This window comes from Cervus canadensis, chromosome 5, assembly GCF_019320065.1.
Source record: "Cervus canadensis isolate Bull #8, Minnesota chromosome 5, ASM1932006v1, whole genome shotgun sequence".
Classification (NCBI taxonomy): domain Eukaryota; kingdom Metazoa; phylum Chordata; class Mammalia; order Artiodactyla; family Cervidae; genus Cervus; species Cervus canadensis.
In genome coordinates this window covers 85,219,523-85,238,013 of record NC_057390.1, presented here as the reverse complement: position 1 = coordinate 85,238,013, position 18,491 = coordinate 85,219,523, and the positions used below count along the sequence as shown (strand labels likewise).

Genomic DNA, 18,491 nt, shown 5'->3' with positions numbered 1-18,491 from the left:
GTGTGGTGTGTGTGTATGTGGTGTGTTTGTGTGTATGTGTTATATGTGTGTGTTGTGTGTGTATGTGTTTTGTGTGTGTGTGGTGTGTGTGTATGTGTATGTGGTATGTGTGTATGTGGTGTGTGTGTATGTGGGGTGTGTGTGTGTGTATGTGGTGTGTGTGTATGTGGGGGGTGTGTATGTGGGGTGTGTGTGTGTGTGTGTGTGTGTGAGCACAGGACCCAGTGCCTCAGTTTCCACCCTTAGTCTCAGGTCGACTCTGGAACCACATCGATTCTATGCTGTTCCCAGAGAGAAAGAAGATGCTCAGAGGACATGATGTGTCTCTTTGCCCTTTAGATGCGGAAACTCACGTTTCTCTCATTTCTTCTCCTTCCAAGCTAAATGTATGTGCCCATAGATACGATAATCTAGTTTAGGTCTCAAGGTTTCTTATCTCGTAAGTGAGGCCAGGAAGGGTGCTGCTGTCGAGGTTCCCCGGAGAGCAGCCCACACAGCAGGATGAGGCTTTTCTGGAAGAAAGAATCCCATGGGGATTTCACTGGGGCTGGAAGTTCCAAGGTCACAGGCAAGCCTGTTGCAGCTCAAAGAAAGATGCACTTACAAAGCCTCCCAAATGCAAGCTATGACATATAGAATGGATAAGTAACAAGGTCCTACTCTATAGTACAGGGAACTGTACTCCATATCTTGTGATAAGCCTGATGGAAAAGAAGATAAAAAGAATGTATATATATGCATGTATAACTGAGTCACTTTGCAGTACAGCAGAAATTGGCACAACACTGTAACTCAACTAAACTTCAATTTAAAAAAATAATGAAAAAATTAAAAGTCCCCCAAGCCTTCCAAGCAGCAGGATAGAAGTGGTCTCAAGTCTGTGCCCTTCCGTGACTGGATCTGATGCCATACTCAAGTAAGGCCCTCCAGGGCTGCGGGACCCCTGCTACCCCGGCTGCTCCCGTGCCCTCAGGCCCTCTCTGAACGTCCATCGCTGGTGTTTGTTCAAAGAGACCAGGCAGGCTGGCAAAGGTGTTTGAAACAGTGCGTGCTCACAGTAAACACTCAAGGAATGTTCTGATTACAATGAGGATCACCGTCTGTACCCTGCAAGGTCCACAGCTATAAAAGGGAGTGACCGATGTGCCTGCGTATTCTGGGTGTTTTGGAAATGTTCCCATTTCCCCTTAGGTGTTCTGTTAGGAGAGATAAGGATTGAGCACCCGAAGAGAAGATGCTGAACCTGGAGCTGATAAGAACCAGACAGAGCCCTGGGATTTTGGAGGACTGATCAAGAGAGAGTTGACCAGCTTTCATTTCACACAGACGCTGACACAGGTGTGTGTACACAATCACACACATGTGCACGCACACACACACACAATGCAATGGCTATCATACTGAAGATGAAACGTGAGCAGTTTGTGTACCTGGAATTGGCTTGGATGAGAAGCCTGCTGGTATCTGGAACGGCTATACTCTCTCACAAGTCAGGCTTTCCTGACTGCTGGCTGGTCCAGCGGAGCCTCGACTGGAGCTGGAGCCTGTGTGGGTGATGCTGGGTCACCTGCTTCGATGGTCTAGTCAAGGGAAGGGATCTAAAATGGCAGAGTTCAGAGACGCCACACTGGATGGGCAGATGGACTGTCCAGGCTGTCTGCGGTTGTAAGGATCAGAGTCCGCTGGGGTGGGAGGCGAGGTGAGCTAAAGAGAGTTGAAAGCACGAAGGGCAGGTGGGAGAACCCACCTGGGGAAACTGTGAGCTCTGGTAAATGTTGCGAAGCCAGGTTTTTACCAGGAGCCCAGACTTTGTGCAGGGTTTTAGGGGGTTCGTGACCTCATGAGCAGTCTGGCTACAGGCTAGGAGGCCACATGGACCCAAATGAGAGATAGGCTGGCTGGGAGAGGTGCCTTCCCCCTGAGTCTGAGGCCACCCTCTCCCCCTGCACATCCTGGAGCGCACGTCAGTGCGGCCCCACCCAGGCAGGAGCACCCCGGATCCACAGGGTGACCCTGGAAAACTGATGAAGAACTAGGGACGGGTGCCTGAGGGCTCCCTTGTGAAAGGCGAAAACAGGCAACACGATGGATGAGAGAGAACTTTATCATGACTCATAAGCTCCTGGGTCATTTGAAAACCTTTCTTAGGCTTCACCTGCTTTAAATGACGGCTTCCCTGGTGGTTCAGATGGTAAAGTGTCTGCCGGCAGTGCAAGCAGACCCAGGTTTGATCCCTCGGTCAGGAAGATCCCCTCAACGATGATGGTGTTTCACATCTCAGCAATCCACAGGTTGAACTTTTTAGGTATTGTAATATTTGCCCATCAAATTCCACACGAAAGGTTAGAGCCTCGAGATGAATGATCCTGGCCTCCTGCAGCTCACAACGTGGGGAGCCCGGGTGTGACTGGCTGAAGCCCTGGTTCCTTTCCTCGGGAACCCTCGGCTGACCGCACACCATGTATCCAGGCTTCCAGTCTCAGCAGTGGGTTGGTTCCTTTCTTGAAAGTCCTTCGTGGTGCTGTGTTTGTTTAACTGTTGCCTGCAGGCAGCCTGGGCCCTGGGTGGGTGCGCATGCACACATACAAGACAGGTGTGTATTTGTGAGTGTGTGAGGGTTAGCTGAGCAAGCTCTGGATGCAACCTAAGTAAGCCAGGGTCCATTTGCACCCAGCTCATCCAAACAGCCAGCAACGCTGTTTGAGCGCTTTATGATGCATGTGGCTGAGGCGGGGCTGGGTTCTGTCATACGATGATGGTGCATGATTCCCCTTCATTAAACCCTGGAAACATCTGTCTCTCTGCAGCCTGTGTACAGGTCTCACTTTATGAGATATTGGTTAATGATCACAGAGTCATTGGCTGTAACACTGGTGCCCCTCTTCGTGACTAAACCTGGTGTCTGGGTGCATGAGCAGGTGACTGTGTGTGTACACTAGGGTGAAGTGTGGGAGTCCTCGAGAGAAACCCCGAAGCACACAAGCAGTCGAATGCTCCACTGACACGCCTGGGCTTGCACTATCTTATTACTCGTCCAGTGGACTCAGCATCATTATTGTCGCTTCCTTGGGTGGGCACTGGGTCTGGTCTCGTGGGACGTCCTGTCCAGACACATAGAAGCGCATGCACATGGGGTCAGTCTGGAGCGCCTGCACTCTCGATCTGATTTCTCCCGTTGCTGTGTTGTGTCCCATGTGCTCAGACACTTCCGTTGTGTCCAACTCTGTGCGACGCTACATACCTTAGCCTGTCAGGATCCTCTGTCCATGCGATTCTTCGGGCAAGAATACTGCAGTGGGTTGCCATTTCCTTCTCCAGGGGATCTTCCCGACCCAGGGATTGAACCTGTGTCTGTTAAGTCTCCTGTATTGGCAGGCAGGTTCTTTACCACTAGCACCACCTGGGAAGCCCATGATCTCCTTTATACCAACGCTGTTGATTGCCTGCCCTGGGATGCTGAGAAAATAGTGAATTTTGATAACTGCACGTCTGATTCTCCAGGAGCCCTAAACCCTTCCCTTCCTAGAGACAAACAATGGGAAGAGTGTCATAGCTAAACTGTAACTACCAAGCTCCTGAGCTGACCAATGTGATTTTTTTGAATTGTTTTTTAATGGAAGTATTAAGGATATAGTCCAACAAAGGTCCATATAGTCAAAGCTTTGGTTTTCTTAGTCATAATGTACAGACATGAGAATTGGACCATAAAGAAGGCTGGGCATTCAAGAACTGATACTTTTTTTTTTTTTTTGTCATACATTGATATGAATCAGCCATAGATTTACACATATTCCCCATCCCGATCAACTGTGGTGTTGGAGAAGACTTGAGAGTTCCTTGGACAGCAAGGAAATCAAACCAGTCAATCCTAAAGGAAATCAACCCTGAATGTTCATTGGAAGGACTGATGCTAAAGCTGAAACTCCACTACTTTGGCTACCTGTTGTGAAGAACTGACTCATTGGAAAAGATCCTGATGCTAGTAAAGATTGAGGGTAAGTGGAGAAGGGGGGCAATAGAGAAAGAGATGGTTAGATAACATCACCGATTCAATGGACTTGAGTTTGAGCAAACTCTGTGAGACAGAGAAGGACAGAAAAGCCTGGAGTGCTGCAGCCCATGGGGTCAAAAAGAGTCGGACACAATTTAGAGACTGAGCAACACGTGTATAGTTGTTTAACAATGTTGTATTAATTTCAGATGTAGAACACAGTGATTCAGTTATACATACACACACACACACACACACATCTCTATCCTTTTTCAACTTCTTTTCTCTTATAGATCATTACAGAATATTATCATACTAAGTGAAGTAAGTCAGACAGAGAAAGACAAATACCAGATATCAGTTGTGTGTGGATGGGGTTCCTAGGTGGTGCTAGTGGTAAAGAAACTGCCTGCCAATGCAGGAGACTTAAGAGGCACGGGTTCAATCCTTGGATTGGGAGGATCCCCTGGAGGAGGGCATGGCAACTCACTCTAGTATTCTTGCCTAGAGAATCCCATGGACAGAGGAGCCTGGTGGGCTACAGTCCATGGGGTCACAGTTGGACACGATTGAAGAGACTTACCATGCACATCAGGTTACATGTGGAATCTAAGGAAATGATACAAGTGAGCTTATTTACAATACAGACCCATGTACATAGAAAATTAGCTTATGGTTACCAGAAGGGAAAGGTTGGGGGGAGGGATACATTAAGAAGTTGGGATTAGCGCATACACACTACTGTATACAGGTTAATTACCAACAAGGACCTACTGTATAGTACAGGGGACTCTACTCACCTAAGTAGGTTTTTATATCATGACTCTGGTCCATGGGTTCATATTAGGGAATTTGGGCACTTACGCTGTGTATATGACATATCATTATTTTTGAGGGTTTTTGTTGTTGTTTAGTCATTCAGTCATGTCTTGGTATTTTTGATGGTGATTATCTTTAAAAACTAGATAAAGAGTAACAGCATTTATTGGGAGGCATTCATTGAGCTCTACTCTCTGCTCTCCCCCGAAGTCACTGGGTGAGGTTGGGCAACTGTGTGGAACCTCATGGCCTTGGTTTTCTCACCTGTGAAACGGAAGGGTGGAATTCCACACCAGACCTAGTTTGAGCTTTTGAGCTCTATACCAGGTATGATGTGAAACCATAGAAAAAAATCCATCTAAGTCTCAGGGAAAGACAACTGAAGCATCAATATCAATGACTTATTCTGAAGTCTTATAAAGACATTCTAGGGCTCTAGAAAGTTCTAGAACTTTCTTTTCAAAACAAACTCGTGGTTACCAAATAGGAAAGGGGGGAAGGATGAATTAGGAGTTTGGGATTAACCCATATACACTACTATATGTAAAAATTACCAACAAGGACTTCCTGTATAGCACAGAGAACCATACTCAATATCTTGTAAAAATCTGTAAGGGAAAATAATCTGAAAAAGAATATATATATATATATATATATATATATAAATAATATAAGCATATATAAAAAGCAGCTCTGAGCTCCCAATGAGGAGCATGTTTGAGCTATATAAACCTGAGCACAACCTCAGCATTCCTTAATCTTTTATCTCCAAATATCACTTGGTGATTCAGTGTATTGTAGAATCCATCAGCTCAGAGTGGGTGCATGGTAAACGTGACTACTGTCTCCCAACCGTTCCTAGACCCCGGTGACGGGAAACTGTGAGGACTTGGACATTCCTAACAGCATCTGCACACGATGCTGTCCTCTGGGTCCAAGGAGTTGGCTTCCTGACACATGGGTGTGATGGACATTTGCATCCGTTAGTGGCTAAGAACAGAACTAGGTGTGTTGGCTTTAAGGAAAAAAAGAAGAGCAGTTGGGTTTTTTGTCTTTAGCTTTTTTGGCTGGCTGCTTCCTGCTTCATAAATCTGGGGAGTGAGGCGGGGGAGCCTGGGCGGGAGGGGGCGAGCCCAGCACCTCTCCGGCCAGCTGCCGGGTCCATCTGCAGCTGGGGCTGGCGCCGTGATCTATGGCCAGAGAGCTGCATCAGGGGGCCTTTACTGCTGCTTCATGGCAGCTGGTGTGAATGGCAGTGGAAAAATAAGCCCTTCTTTTCCCTAACATCAGGAAAACTGTTCCCCCCTCCCCCCACACACACCCCTCAGGTCTTCCGTGCTGGTTGCAGTTCTCAGACTTGCGGCACCAGCCCCAAGCTTTGAGATTTTTATTTGCAAAGATATGTCTTTTCACTTGGGAGCCTTTGAACCCCCATAATATATCAAAGTTGCTTGGTATTCAAGTTTCCAGCTTCCAAGGGACTTAGAAGTCCCAAGAGAAAGGGCTGGGGTTTGAATTAAGAGGCAAAACACCTTCATTTCCACTTACATTAGATTTTAGTTTCAAAAACATTCTTTAAAATGACAAATTAGAAGCAGCACTTGCCAGTTGTTGGAAACTCTGTGTTCCTCTGGCCCAGTGTGGTGACTCTGGAGGCTGGAAATGGACCTCATCCCTTCACCTCGGCAGGGTTTCTGATAGGAGCCGAGCTAATGGCCCAAACACACTTGCATTTTCATTCAGCAAGAATATTTTTAATAGAGGTTCATAAATGCCAAGCAGCCTTTAGTTTTTGGTTAAGACCAATCCCAGCCCCCGAGGGACTCAGAGCCCCATAGTGCCATGGTGTTTAGGTTACCTGCAGAGGGCACAGGGCTCAGGGCAGGGAGCCGGCAGACCTGCCTTGGGGATGGGTGTCAGGATGAGACAGGATGGAGGCATTTCACAGCATGGGAATTCAGGGGCATGACTGAAACTGCCCATTCAATAGAGCCCAGATTAAATGCTTCTCTTGCCATGGAGCCTTTTCTGAGGTTTCAGCCAAAAGGGATTTTTCCTTCCATGCTCGGTTGCTCAGTCGTGTCCGACTCTTTGCGACCCCATCCATGGTCTATAGCCCACCAGGCTCCTCTGTCCATGAGATTCTCCAGGCAAGAATACTGGAGTGGGTTGCCATTTCCTTCAAGGGATCTTCCCAAATCAGCAATCAAACCCACATTTCCTGTGTCTTTTGAATTACAGGTAACTTCTTTACCCACTGAGCCATCGGGAAAGCCCCTTTCCTTCTTCTGAGCACCAGGGTTCTAGCCTCTAAGATACATTCTCACTAGCTCTCACTGGATATCCAGTTTCTCCCTGTGGACATCTTGAGGGTATGAATGGGATGTGACTCACCAGGTACTCTCACTTCGTCTACTCAGCAGGGCAGAGGAAGAGGGCCTGTGTCTTCTTTGCCTGAATAGACAACCTGGTGGGAATCAGGCTCACTCAAGGTCAGGCTCAGGTCCGTGTGCCATTGGCCTCCCTTCAGTCTCAGAACCTGGCCAGCCCAGGACCCATCTGGACAGATGGAAGGGGGAGGCTGGGTTCATTGCCTGCAAAGCATCTTTGAGAATGCTGGCCGTCCTGTTGAAGTTAGTATCTGCACACGTCCCTTATCCTCATGCCAAGAAGTGGGGAAGGTGTGTGTAATGGGAGGAGAGCAAGCTCATAGGAATCAAGAGAAAGAGGTCTGTCTTGCTGCATGGAGCTCAGATCAAGGAGACCTGGATTGACAGGATACCTTACATCGTGCTAGAAGGTCGTGGGTCATTGGCTTCCTTATTCTACTACCTTGGACATCAGACCTCATTTCTCCAAACTTTGGTTTCTTCATCTTTAATTGGCATTGGCCAGTTACATTTTGTCAGTGTAGAGAGAAACATATATATATATATATATACACATATATATATAAATACCTAGCACAATTACTGGATTAGGCCTCTCTTTGTAGAGAGAAAGCCCATGACTTTTTTTCCTTTTTAAAAAAAAAAAACTCATAGTAAGAAGTGTGTAAGGCTTACAAAAATCAAAGTAATAAAAACTTAGGAAAAACTTGGACCTGGGCCCCAGAACCAACCGCTTGAAATTCTCCTAGTTATTTCTTCTGGTTTCAAGTTTCAGAATTCTAAATCATATTTATTCTATTTTTTAAATTTAAAATCTTCTCTGTTGATTTCAATCATGAAGATGAGGGTTTAGGTGTCACAGTCTAGGTCTACCACATACACCTTTGATTTAAAATATTCTTTTTCTGTTAAGCTATCAATAATTCTTTTTGAAAGGAGGGTTAGCATCCCACCCAGTATCATCCAATGTGTAGAAAATATATGGATTCCATTGTGGGATTGTTGTTGAGAGATCCTGTGAGAACTTTCATCTTCCTGCTCTAACACAGACAATTCTGCTTTCAGTCTGTGGCCCAGCTATTGTTTTGGAACCTGCCTTCAGCAATTTCCTGGGATCTCATTTTTGTTACACCTAATTTGGCTTACCTTCCTTCACTTCATGATTTCCTCTTTTTTGTTGTTGTTGTTGTTGTTGTTTTTTGAGTTTCCATCTTCATTTCCGTATATCTTCCAGGATCTTCCCAAGAAAATGTACAAGAAGAGATTCATTCAGTGAGATACTACCTGTCAAAATATAATTAATTGGGACAATATTTTGTTTTGGTTGGATGTAGAATTCTAGATCAGAAATTATTTTAATCTCAAAATGGTATATTCTGCAGATATTGCTGCATTGGTTTGTAGTAATTATTAGGGTTCTTATCTGAGTCCTTTTCCTTTGAAGATATTTGTTCCTTCTCTCTGGAAGCTTTGAATCTTTAGTCCTGAAGCTTGCAATTGCATTCCTCCAGTCTCTGCCTCTGTAGTCATAATACCTTTTCTTCTGTGTGTGTCAGGCGTTCTGCCTCTCTGATGGATGCACAGGTGACAGCATTTAGGGCCACCTAGAAAATCCAGGATAATCTCCCCCAACTCATGGTCCTTAACTCAATCACATTTCAAACACTTAAAAGCAAAACAAACCAAAACATGTTTCAAGTATTAGGATACAGATGCTGTTTGGGGAGTTCAGTTCAGTTCAGTCACTCAGTTGTGTCCGACTCTTTGCAACCCCATGGGCTGCAGCACACCAGGCCTCCCTGTCCATCACCAGCTCCCAGAGTTTACACAAACTCATGTCCATTGAGTCGGTGATGCCATCCAACCATCTCAGCCTCTGTCTTCCCCTTCTCCTCCTGCCTTCAATCTTTCCCAGTATCAGGGTCTTTTCCAGTGAGTCGGCTCTTCGTATCAGGTGGCCAAAGTATTGGAGTTTCAGCTTCAGCATCAGTTCTTCCAATGAATACTCAGGACTGATCTCCTTTAGGATGGACTGGTTGGATCTCCTTGCAGTCCAAGGGACTCTCAAGAGTCTTCTCCAACACCACAGTTCAAAAGCATCAATTCTTTAGCACTCAGCTTTCTTTGTAGTCCAACTCTCACATCCATACGTGACTACTGGACAAACCATAGCTTTGGCTAGATGTACCTTTGTTGGCAAAGCAATGTCTCTGCTTTTTAATATGCTGTGTAGGTTGGTCATAACTTTTCTTCCCAGGAGCAAGCGTCTTTTAATTTCATGGCTGCAGTCACCATCTGCAGTGATTGTGGAGCCCCCCAAAATAGAGTCTGTCACTGTTTCCACTGTTTCCGCATCTATGTTTGGGGAGGGGGGTTTGCTATTATCCATCCCACCATAGTCCACCCAACAGGAACTGAAATTCTTTGGTTATGAGACATTTTCTTTTATTATTTCTTTAATATTTCTTCTCTTCGATTTACTCTATTTGGATTTTCTGGAACTCCTGTTATTGAGAAATTTGGTTTCTCAGACAAATCCTCTTAATTTCTTATCTTCTATTTCCCATTTCCCATAAGTTTTATTATGTTTTTCTGGGAGATTGTCTCAAATTTTGCTCTCAATCCTTTGTGAATTTTAACCTTATGAATTACTATTTTATTTTCTAAGAGCTCTGTTCTCTGATCTTATTTAACAGCATTCTGTTCTTATTTCATTGTTATAATATCTTATCTCTTTGAGAATATTAATTAAACATATTTTCTGCTCATTGCAATAGAAACTTTAAAAATTTATTTAATATTTTCTCCCTTGTTCTTAAGCTTTGATTTGTTTCCAATTCCCCAAACATCTAGTGCTTCTTGGTTTTCTGCTTAGGTTTAAGAGTCAGGTACTAAACAGTTAATCTGAAATTCTGAGTGTATGGCTTAGCAAGCTTCACTTAGAGTAATCAGTGCTAGGATTGTGTCCTAGGAGCTGTGTTTTTTCCCTCAGACACATCCATTCTCAAGAGGATGTTTTCCCCATCTCTTCCTGTGCTATACTGGAAGTCAAAGAGAGAAGGGTCTTGGGAGGACTTTCTCTTCATTATGCAGACTTCATTCTCTCCTTCTGTATTCTCTCTCCTACATTACCTTCATATCATCTTTACTCCTAGGTCTGGAGACTCTGGTTTGATTTCACCATCAGATGAACACCCCATATCCCATGTGGATGGAGGCCTGTAGATACTTCAGGGTTTATGGAGGAGTGGATGGAGGTCTAGCTCTCTGTGTGGGTACCTAATCATTCTATTCTGAGCCTCTCTTCTTACTGCTATTTCTGGAAGTAAGTGGAACTTCTGAGAGTTTATGTGGTCTGTATCCTATTGACTTGCACACAGTGATTTTTAAGCTTTTTGTTTGGATAAACCACACACAGACACACACGTGCAAGGTGCAGTTACTATGCTGGGCGTCATCTGGGGAGTGGGAATGGTTTGGAGACTTAGATCATCACTGAAGGAACATGTGGGGAATTATTAAAAGTTGAGTTGAGGGACTTCCCTGGTAGTCCAGTGGTTAAGAATGTGTCTTGCAACGCAGGGGATTTGCTCCACGGTGGGGAGACTAAGATCCTACATGCCGTGGAACAACAGAGCCCGGACATGGCAACTAGGGAGTTCATTCATGCGCTGCAACCAAAGATGCCGCATGCCACAACTGAGACCCAACAGCAGCCAACTAAAATTCTTTTATAATTTATCTGAGAGCTAGTGAGAACAAACACATTTTAGCAAAAATTTGAGCTGAACAAGGTTAGGGCAGACTAATTAGAAAAGTCACTGTGTGCTGTACCTTGGGAATTGGATGTATTTTATGGCCAGCGAGGCACCTATGGAGGACTTGAAATGGAGAATTAAGATGTCCAGCAGCAAGTTCAGAGGACATGTTCACCAGGTTTTTCTCTCTTCTCATTGCATTTTCTCTTTGTACCCTTTTTCTTCTCTCATCGTCTTTCTAATAAACACTTTGATTTATAAATCTCCCAAATCGATTTCCTTTCTTTGTAGTATTTTATCACCAAGTAACCCTTTGACTAATTTAGCTATGCTTGGCGTACGCCATTTTTTTTTTTTTTAGTGACAGCACAAAGAGTATGATTTGTTTGAAGCAAATTTTTTTTATTATTAAAATGAACAGTTCACACCAATCAAAAGAAGTCAGTGCTCAGAATAGCTGAAAATGGATAGACATCGAGATTTGGAACATATTTTGATAACTGAACAGGAGGACAGCTTCAAGATTTGTTACTAAAGGTTGTCCAAGTTTCCCATATTTTAAAGATTTGCAGGCAAGCTCAAAACCTGTTTAAAATAAGTAACTCCTGTCTCAAATGCCGATCACACTTGTCCTATGTATAGATCGTGCTTATTTCATAAATGTCATCCAAGGGAAGGTCAGAACTACCCACCTGGTCCTTATCTTTACCAGCTGTGAAAGAGAAAGTTGTGAAAAGAGAGATTCCAAAAATTCACGTCTCTGACCATGTGAAAAAAAGGGAAAAGAAACCCAGTGTATTATATTACGTGCTGGGCACTTTGACCTGCACTCACCTCCCTTCATGTAATACTGATGAGAGGCAGGTGTTTTTATTACCATCTTCACAAGGCAAAACCGAGGCTCAGAAGTCAATGGGTCCAGACTGCCAAGGTGGAACTGGGGGTAGTGCCATGTCTGCACCCAGGGTTGTCTTGGTCCCACCGCTGCACTTGCAGGTTCCCAGAGAGTGAGGATAAATCATATGGTTCCTTCTTGTCCTGCACCATCAAGAGAAAAAAGCTATGAAATGCTGCTATGTTCGATTGGAAAGCAGGTCTCTGCGTGCTTCCTTGTCAGCAGTGACAGTCTGTCTTCCCTTGCATGGTGCAGAGGGTCAATTTAAATCCTCTGAAGTGCCAAGAGCCCCATCTGCTTCTCCATCTGAAACGGGAATATTTTGCTCTTTTTTTTTTTTTTTTAAAATCTTGATTTGGTCTTTCAGTGTTTGTGTTACAGCCATCAGCCCAGATGCCAATAACGAGGAAAATGTATTAAGTGATAAGGGGGCAATCAGCGAAATTAACATGAACGAGAGAGGAAAACGGGAAACTGAAGTTGTGTTGTAATACCCAGTCCAGGTGTGATGAGGATTGAGAGCGTGTTCCCGAGAGATTTCAACAGAACGGAGGAAGCCCCCCATGTCTGGAGTAGAGGGATCAAGAGGGCCCTGGAAGACGTGACAGTAACACCTTGAGGAGCCTGCCTGAAGATGCAGTCTGCTCTGGGGTCCAGCTGCTGTGTGTTAGGAATGCTCATATTTCATGTGTGCTCGTCCGAGAAGGGAGTGCTGTGGTCACTCACAATATGTTGGAATCTGCAAATTATTGGTTTCACATCCACGTGAAAAGCTGCAATTCTCCATGATAAGAATGTGAGGACAATATTTCGGAGAATCATAGATTACAGAGCTTGAAGCTACCGTGCATGGTGGAGGGAGGGAGTATTTGGGGGTGATGGATGAGCACTGGGTCAGGAATTACAGGAATGGGGGGTTAGAACCACCTGGGAGGTGTCGCCGGTCAACCCCCACAATCCCCCAAGCCTGTCTCTTCAGCCAGAAAATGAAGCTAGGAACGGTACCACAGAGATGCAAAAAGCAAATGAAATTGTCATGTTTAATACGTTGTTCTAGAGTAACAAGGTATTATTAATGATCCTCTAATCTGATCTCTCATTTTAGAGTTGGGCAGAGGGAAGCCTAAAGAAGTGGAATTCTTCCTAGTTTTATTTAAGAGCAGGAATAATTTAGTCTTTCCCATTACTGCAATTTTTCTTGGATGATCTGTCACCCTCAACTCTCATGATGACCGGGAGCACTTCCTCAGGCTGGTCACCCTCCTCTCTCAGAGCGGGATGCACACGCAGTGATCTGCAGCTTGTATTTCTTGCAGGAATGTGGCCCCTGACCATGGACCACAGACTCCCCGGGACCGACAATAGGTCAAGGCAGCTACCCAGTGCTTGGCAAACTGCTATGTGGGGTCTTTTGGCTGTCAAGGAGTCTTTTCAAGGCTGCTCTGGGAGAAAATGTGAAGCCCCCCACAGTTCCTAATTTTAAAACTAGGCTTCTCTGCAGATATTTTGGTATATGCAAAGAGGGTTAAAGATTTCTATGAAAGTTTGAAAACTCTTGAGTTATGCTCTGATTCCCTGATTTAACACATAGAGAACTATGACTCAGAGAGGTAAAGACATTTATCTGAGGAAGCCCAGCTCACTCACCCTCCCCAGACCACTTCTACTAACTTCCAGACCAGCACACCCCCTAAAATCCCCTGCCAAGTCAAAACTCTTCCCTTTCAGGCATTAGTGATTCCCATTTGATGGATTTTCTCTGACTGTCAAAAGCTGAATTTTGTATCTGTATAGGTGAGAAAAAAGAATTTTGGGACCCCAAAATAATTATTTTGAAAGTATTTATGTAACTACTTGGAGAGTGGGTCATTTAAAACATGTGTCTACTTAAAAAAAAAATACAAGGTAAGAATTTGATGTCATCAATACTCCAAATCCTGCCTTAATTAAAAGTTAAAATGAAAAGTGAAAGTCTTAGTTGCTCTGTGGTGTCTGACTCTATGACTTCATGGACTATAGCTCACCAGGCGCCAAGTCCATGGAATTCTCCAGGCAAGAATATGGGAGTGGGTCAAGGCAAATGAAAAATCAGCAATAGTAGAATTATTTGCTAAGATTACCAGTACATATGAAATGGGCATTTATCATGTGTTTCCTGTTATAATTTCTAGGGTTTTAAAGAAATCAGGGGCCTGCATATTTGAACATGAGGATACTGTAAAGTAAACTTGACAGGCCTGCGACAGCAAGCATTCATTTTCCCAGTGCTGGGAAGACAGAGAAAGAGGACACCCTCCTGAGGAGGGTGGCAGGGTGACCTTGGGGCGCTTCATTGCTTGGGGAAATTCATCAGCAGAAACCAGTTCCCTGGTGGACCGGGTCTGCTCCGAGCGTGCTGGCCTTGGCTCCCACAAGAGTCTGTTCTGTTTCCCCGAGGAGATGCTCTCTTCATTCTAACTTCTCCGGATTCCTCAGGCGAGGGCCAGTTCTTATTCTGCTTTTCTTTGTCAGGAGGCTTTGTGCCAGGCCAGAGGGGTCTTTGATTTCTTTGCTTTTCAACACAGAAAACCTTTCTTCCCTCTTTGTTTCTGTCTTCTGGTCCCTGGCCTCTCGTTTGACCTTGCTTGTTCAGTGCAGCAGTACCCATTGACACAGTGAGCCCGCTTCTCCTTCCAGATGCTGGGAATCTGAAAGCCCTCTCAGCCCCCGAGGTCTCCTTCAGGAGAAATCCCTACCTTTGTCCTCAGCAACAGGGACAGCGAAAGCCTTGCCAGAGCCTGGGTCAGCCCGAGGGTGCTTACGCCCCAGGGAGGAGAGGCTCTATTGGAGACGCAGACTTGGCAAAAGGAACTCTGAGATGGGTATGAAAGTGGCTTAGTCGTGTCTTACTCTTGTCCATGGAATCCTCCAGGCCAGAAAACTGGAGCGGGTAGCCTTTCCCTTCCCCAGGGGATCTTCCCAATCCAGGGATTGAACCCAGGTCTCCCGCATTGCAGGCAGATTCTTTACCAGCTGAGCCACAAGGGAAGACCAAGAATACTGGAGTGGGTAGCCTATCCCTTCTCCAGCAGATCTTCCAGACCGAGCAATTGAACTGAGGTCTCCTGCATTGCAGGCAGATTCTTTTTTTTTTTTTTTTTGCAGGCAGATTCTTTACCAACTGATCTGTGAGGGAAGCCTGAAATGAGTATGAAACCTCGTAAGTGCTGTAAATCGTCTGCATGTCTTGAAAGGCTGAGTGTCCATCCTTTCGGAAGCCAGACAGAGGGGCTGGGCCTCATGGGGAACCACTGAGGAGCATCCTTCAGCAATGTGCTGGCATGTCTTGGAGCCAGGGCTGCTTCCTCATCCTGGAGGGATGGAGAGGACCAGAGACAAAGCCGACGTCTCCTGGACCACAGCCTGGGGGTTTTCTGGGCCGCGCTGCGCCTGGTGCTCACGTCCTCAGTGTTTCTGTGATGACCTTGTGAGAAGTGTGCTCTGGAACGCACGTGGTCCACTGGGCATGCCCAGGGTTGCTCGTGGAGAAGTGGAGCTGTGTGAGACCCTCCGATGTGGCATTCATTTCTGGTGACAGCAAAGTGATTTAGCTCTATGCATACATGGGGCTTCCCTGATGGTTAGCGGGGAAAGAATTCTACATTAACAGGAGACGCAGGAGACCTGAGTTCGATCTCTGGGTTGGGAAGATTCCCTGGAGAAGGGAATGGCAACCCACTCCAGTATTCTTGCCTGGGAAATCCCGTGGACAGAGGAGCCTGGTGGGCTTCAAGTTCAAAGGATAGCAAGGAATCGGACATGACTGAGCAACTAAGCATGCATGCACATTACATACATATATATTCTTCTTTATATTCTGTTCCATTATGGCTTATTACAGGGTACTTAATATAGTTACCTGAGCTATAAGGTAGGACCTTGTTGTTTGTCTAGTTTGTGTACAGTGGTATGTATCTGCTAGACCCAGGCTCCAAATTTATCCTCCCCAACTGCCTTTCCCCTTCAGCAAACACAAGTCTGTTCTCTATGTCTGTGAGTCTATTTCTGTTTCATAGATAAATTCATTTGTATCATGTTTTAGATTCAACATATAATGATTCCATAATGGTATCTGTCTTTCTCTTTCTGGCTACTTCATTTAGTGTAATAGTCTCTAGGTCCATCCACGTTGCTGCAAATGGCAACATTTCCTTCTTTTTTATGACTGATAGACTGATAATATTCCAATATATATTCTTTACTACTGGGCCACCTGGGAAACCCCTGCTAATATAAATACCACATCTTCTTTATCCATTCATCTGTCGATGGACACTTAGGTTGCTTCCATGTCTTGGTTATTATAAATACGAACAACACACTTTATTACTCTTATTCAGGTACAACTTCCAGTACAACCATTTATACAGTGGTTCTAAAGTTAATTTCCTCTCTTTAGTGTGATTAAGACAAACATCCCTGTGGAGGACTTTTCTCCAATGGCCCCTACTTGCCCTGTTGTAAACCTGTTTCCTATATTGTAAATACTGGAAGAGTTCTTTAAAATCTGTGGGATTTAACCTGTTTCTATGTGTTAGTGTTTGAAGAAAAAGTTCAGTTCTGACATGATAAGGGAGCCCTGTTTGGACATTAACCATCTTCCTTGGTGGAAGTAGCTCAGGGCTTCAGTATTTAACCAGTCCATGTCTGTTGATAGATTCCCCAGGTGTCAACTGACTGGCTGTATCCTTGACTCCAGGATGGAGCAGTATTTACCTCACTCCAAGTCCTGTATCTCCTCACCTCCTCACGTACTGATCTTTGCGAGGCTGAAGCTGAAGCTGAAGTTAGAGATGTTCCCCTATCTGTGAGCCTCACTGACGGGGCTTGTTTGCACATTGGTTGCCAAACTGTCCATGTGTTTTCTCAGTCACCCCTGGGGCAGGAATCCTTGAAAGAGGGGCAACCTGCTCAGGAGAAACACTTCATTGAAAGTGAGGGGAAATGCACCCACTACATCATCTTTTGGAAAATGGGTCAGTATTATCAAAACCACCAAACATACACTTTGAATGGATAATCACTTACAGAAAATAAAAATAGACTGTTATTTCAAATAAAAGGACTGCCATAGAGCTGCTGGGCTCGGACATTGCCTGGCCTGTGCCTTGTTCAGTATGGAGAAATTTAGGTGCCAAGAAACCTGGGTATCCATTCTTTTTTCCATTTTTAAAACATATTATTTATTTATAGTTTCAAAACTTTTATTGATGTATAGTTGATTAGCAATATCATGTAAGTTTTAGGTGTACAGCAGATATATATATATATATATATATATATATATATATATATGTAGCATATATATTTGATGTTGTTGTTCAGTCACCCAGTCGTGTCCATCTCTTTGTGACCCCACAAACTGCATCACACCAAGCCTCCCTTTCCCTTACCGTCTTCCAGAGTTTGCTTAGGTTCATGTCCATTGCACCACAGGTGCCGTCCAGACATCTCATCCTCTGATGCCCTTTTCTCCTTCAGCCCTGAATCTTTCCCAGCATCAGGGACTTTTCCAGTGAGCCGTCTATTCACATCAGATGACCAAAATACTGGAGCTTCAGTTTCAGCATCAGTCTTTCCAGTGAATATTAAGGGTTGATCTCCCTTAAGATTGACTGGTTGGATCTCCTTACTGTCCAAGGGACTTTCAGGAGTCTTCTTCAGCACCACAGTTCAAAGGCATCAATTCTTTGGCGATCTGCCTTCTTTATGGCATATATATATATATTCTTTTTCATTCTTTTCCCTTATAGATCATTACATAATATTGAGTATAGGTTCTTGTGCTACAGATCATTTATGGCTCCCTATCTTATACACAGCAGCATGTATATATTAATCCCAACATTCTCATCTACCCCTCCTCCCATCTCCGTGTTCCTTTTGGTAACGAACAAAAGGTTTTCTCTCTGTGTCTGTGAGTCTCCTTCTGTTTTGGAAATAAGTTCATTTGCGTCTTTTTTTTTTTTTTTTGCTTTTAGATTCCACATGTGTGATGATATATGATTTTGTCTTGCCCTGTCTGGCTTGCTTCACTTAGTGTGAGAATCTCTAGGTCCGTCTATGTTGCTAGAAATGGTATTATTTCATTCTTCTTTAAGGCTGAGTGGTATTCCACTCAGAGAATACACATTCCACTCAGAGTGGATGTGCCATACCTTCTCTGTCCATTCATCTGTCACTGGACATTTAGCTTGCTTCCATGTCCTGGCTGTTGTCAACAGTCCAATGGATACTAGGGTGCATGCATCTTTTCGAATTATGGTTTTCTCTGAACTTGGGTATCTGTTTCTAGGAACTGTATGAGGCGGGGGCCTGGGACACAGTCTGTTCCCCTTCTGCTGTTCTCTGCTACTGAGCAGAGAGACAAGCAGGAAACTGCAGTTCTCAAGCTCCATTCTTTAGGTTTTTTCCTTTGAAGCAAGTGCTTAAGTGCTGGGCATTCAGAAGAGAGTGAGGCAGAAAATGGAAAGTAGCTTGGAAAGACAACATTTAAAGATATAGGATGAAAAAATGTCTAGCATAAAGTCCAAATATCCTAAAGTCTTGTGCTGGATTTGTATGGTGTTGAGTACAGCTTGAAAGGGGTAGGCTGAATT

General features: G+C 44.5%; 1 long non-coding RNA gene across 1 annotated transcript in view; it reads left to right on the top strand.

The window, feature by feature from the left end:
* Positions 1-3,937: 3,937 nt before the first annotated feature.
* The window catches only part of LOC122442099, a 46,384-nt gene continuing 31,830 nt past the window's right edge, over positions 3,938-18,491 (top strand). Inside the window, exon 1 of the long non-coding RNA XR_006269549.1 lies at positions 3,938-3,995. This is a non-coding gene — a long non-coding RNA (uncharacterized LOC122442099). The remainder of the gene's footprint in view (positions 3,996-18,491) is intronic.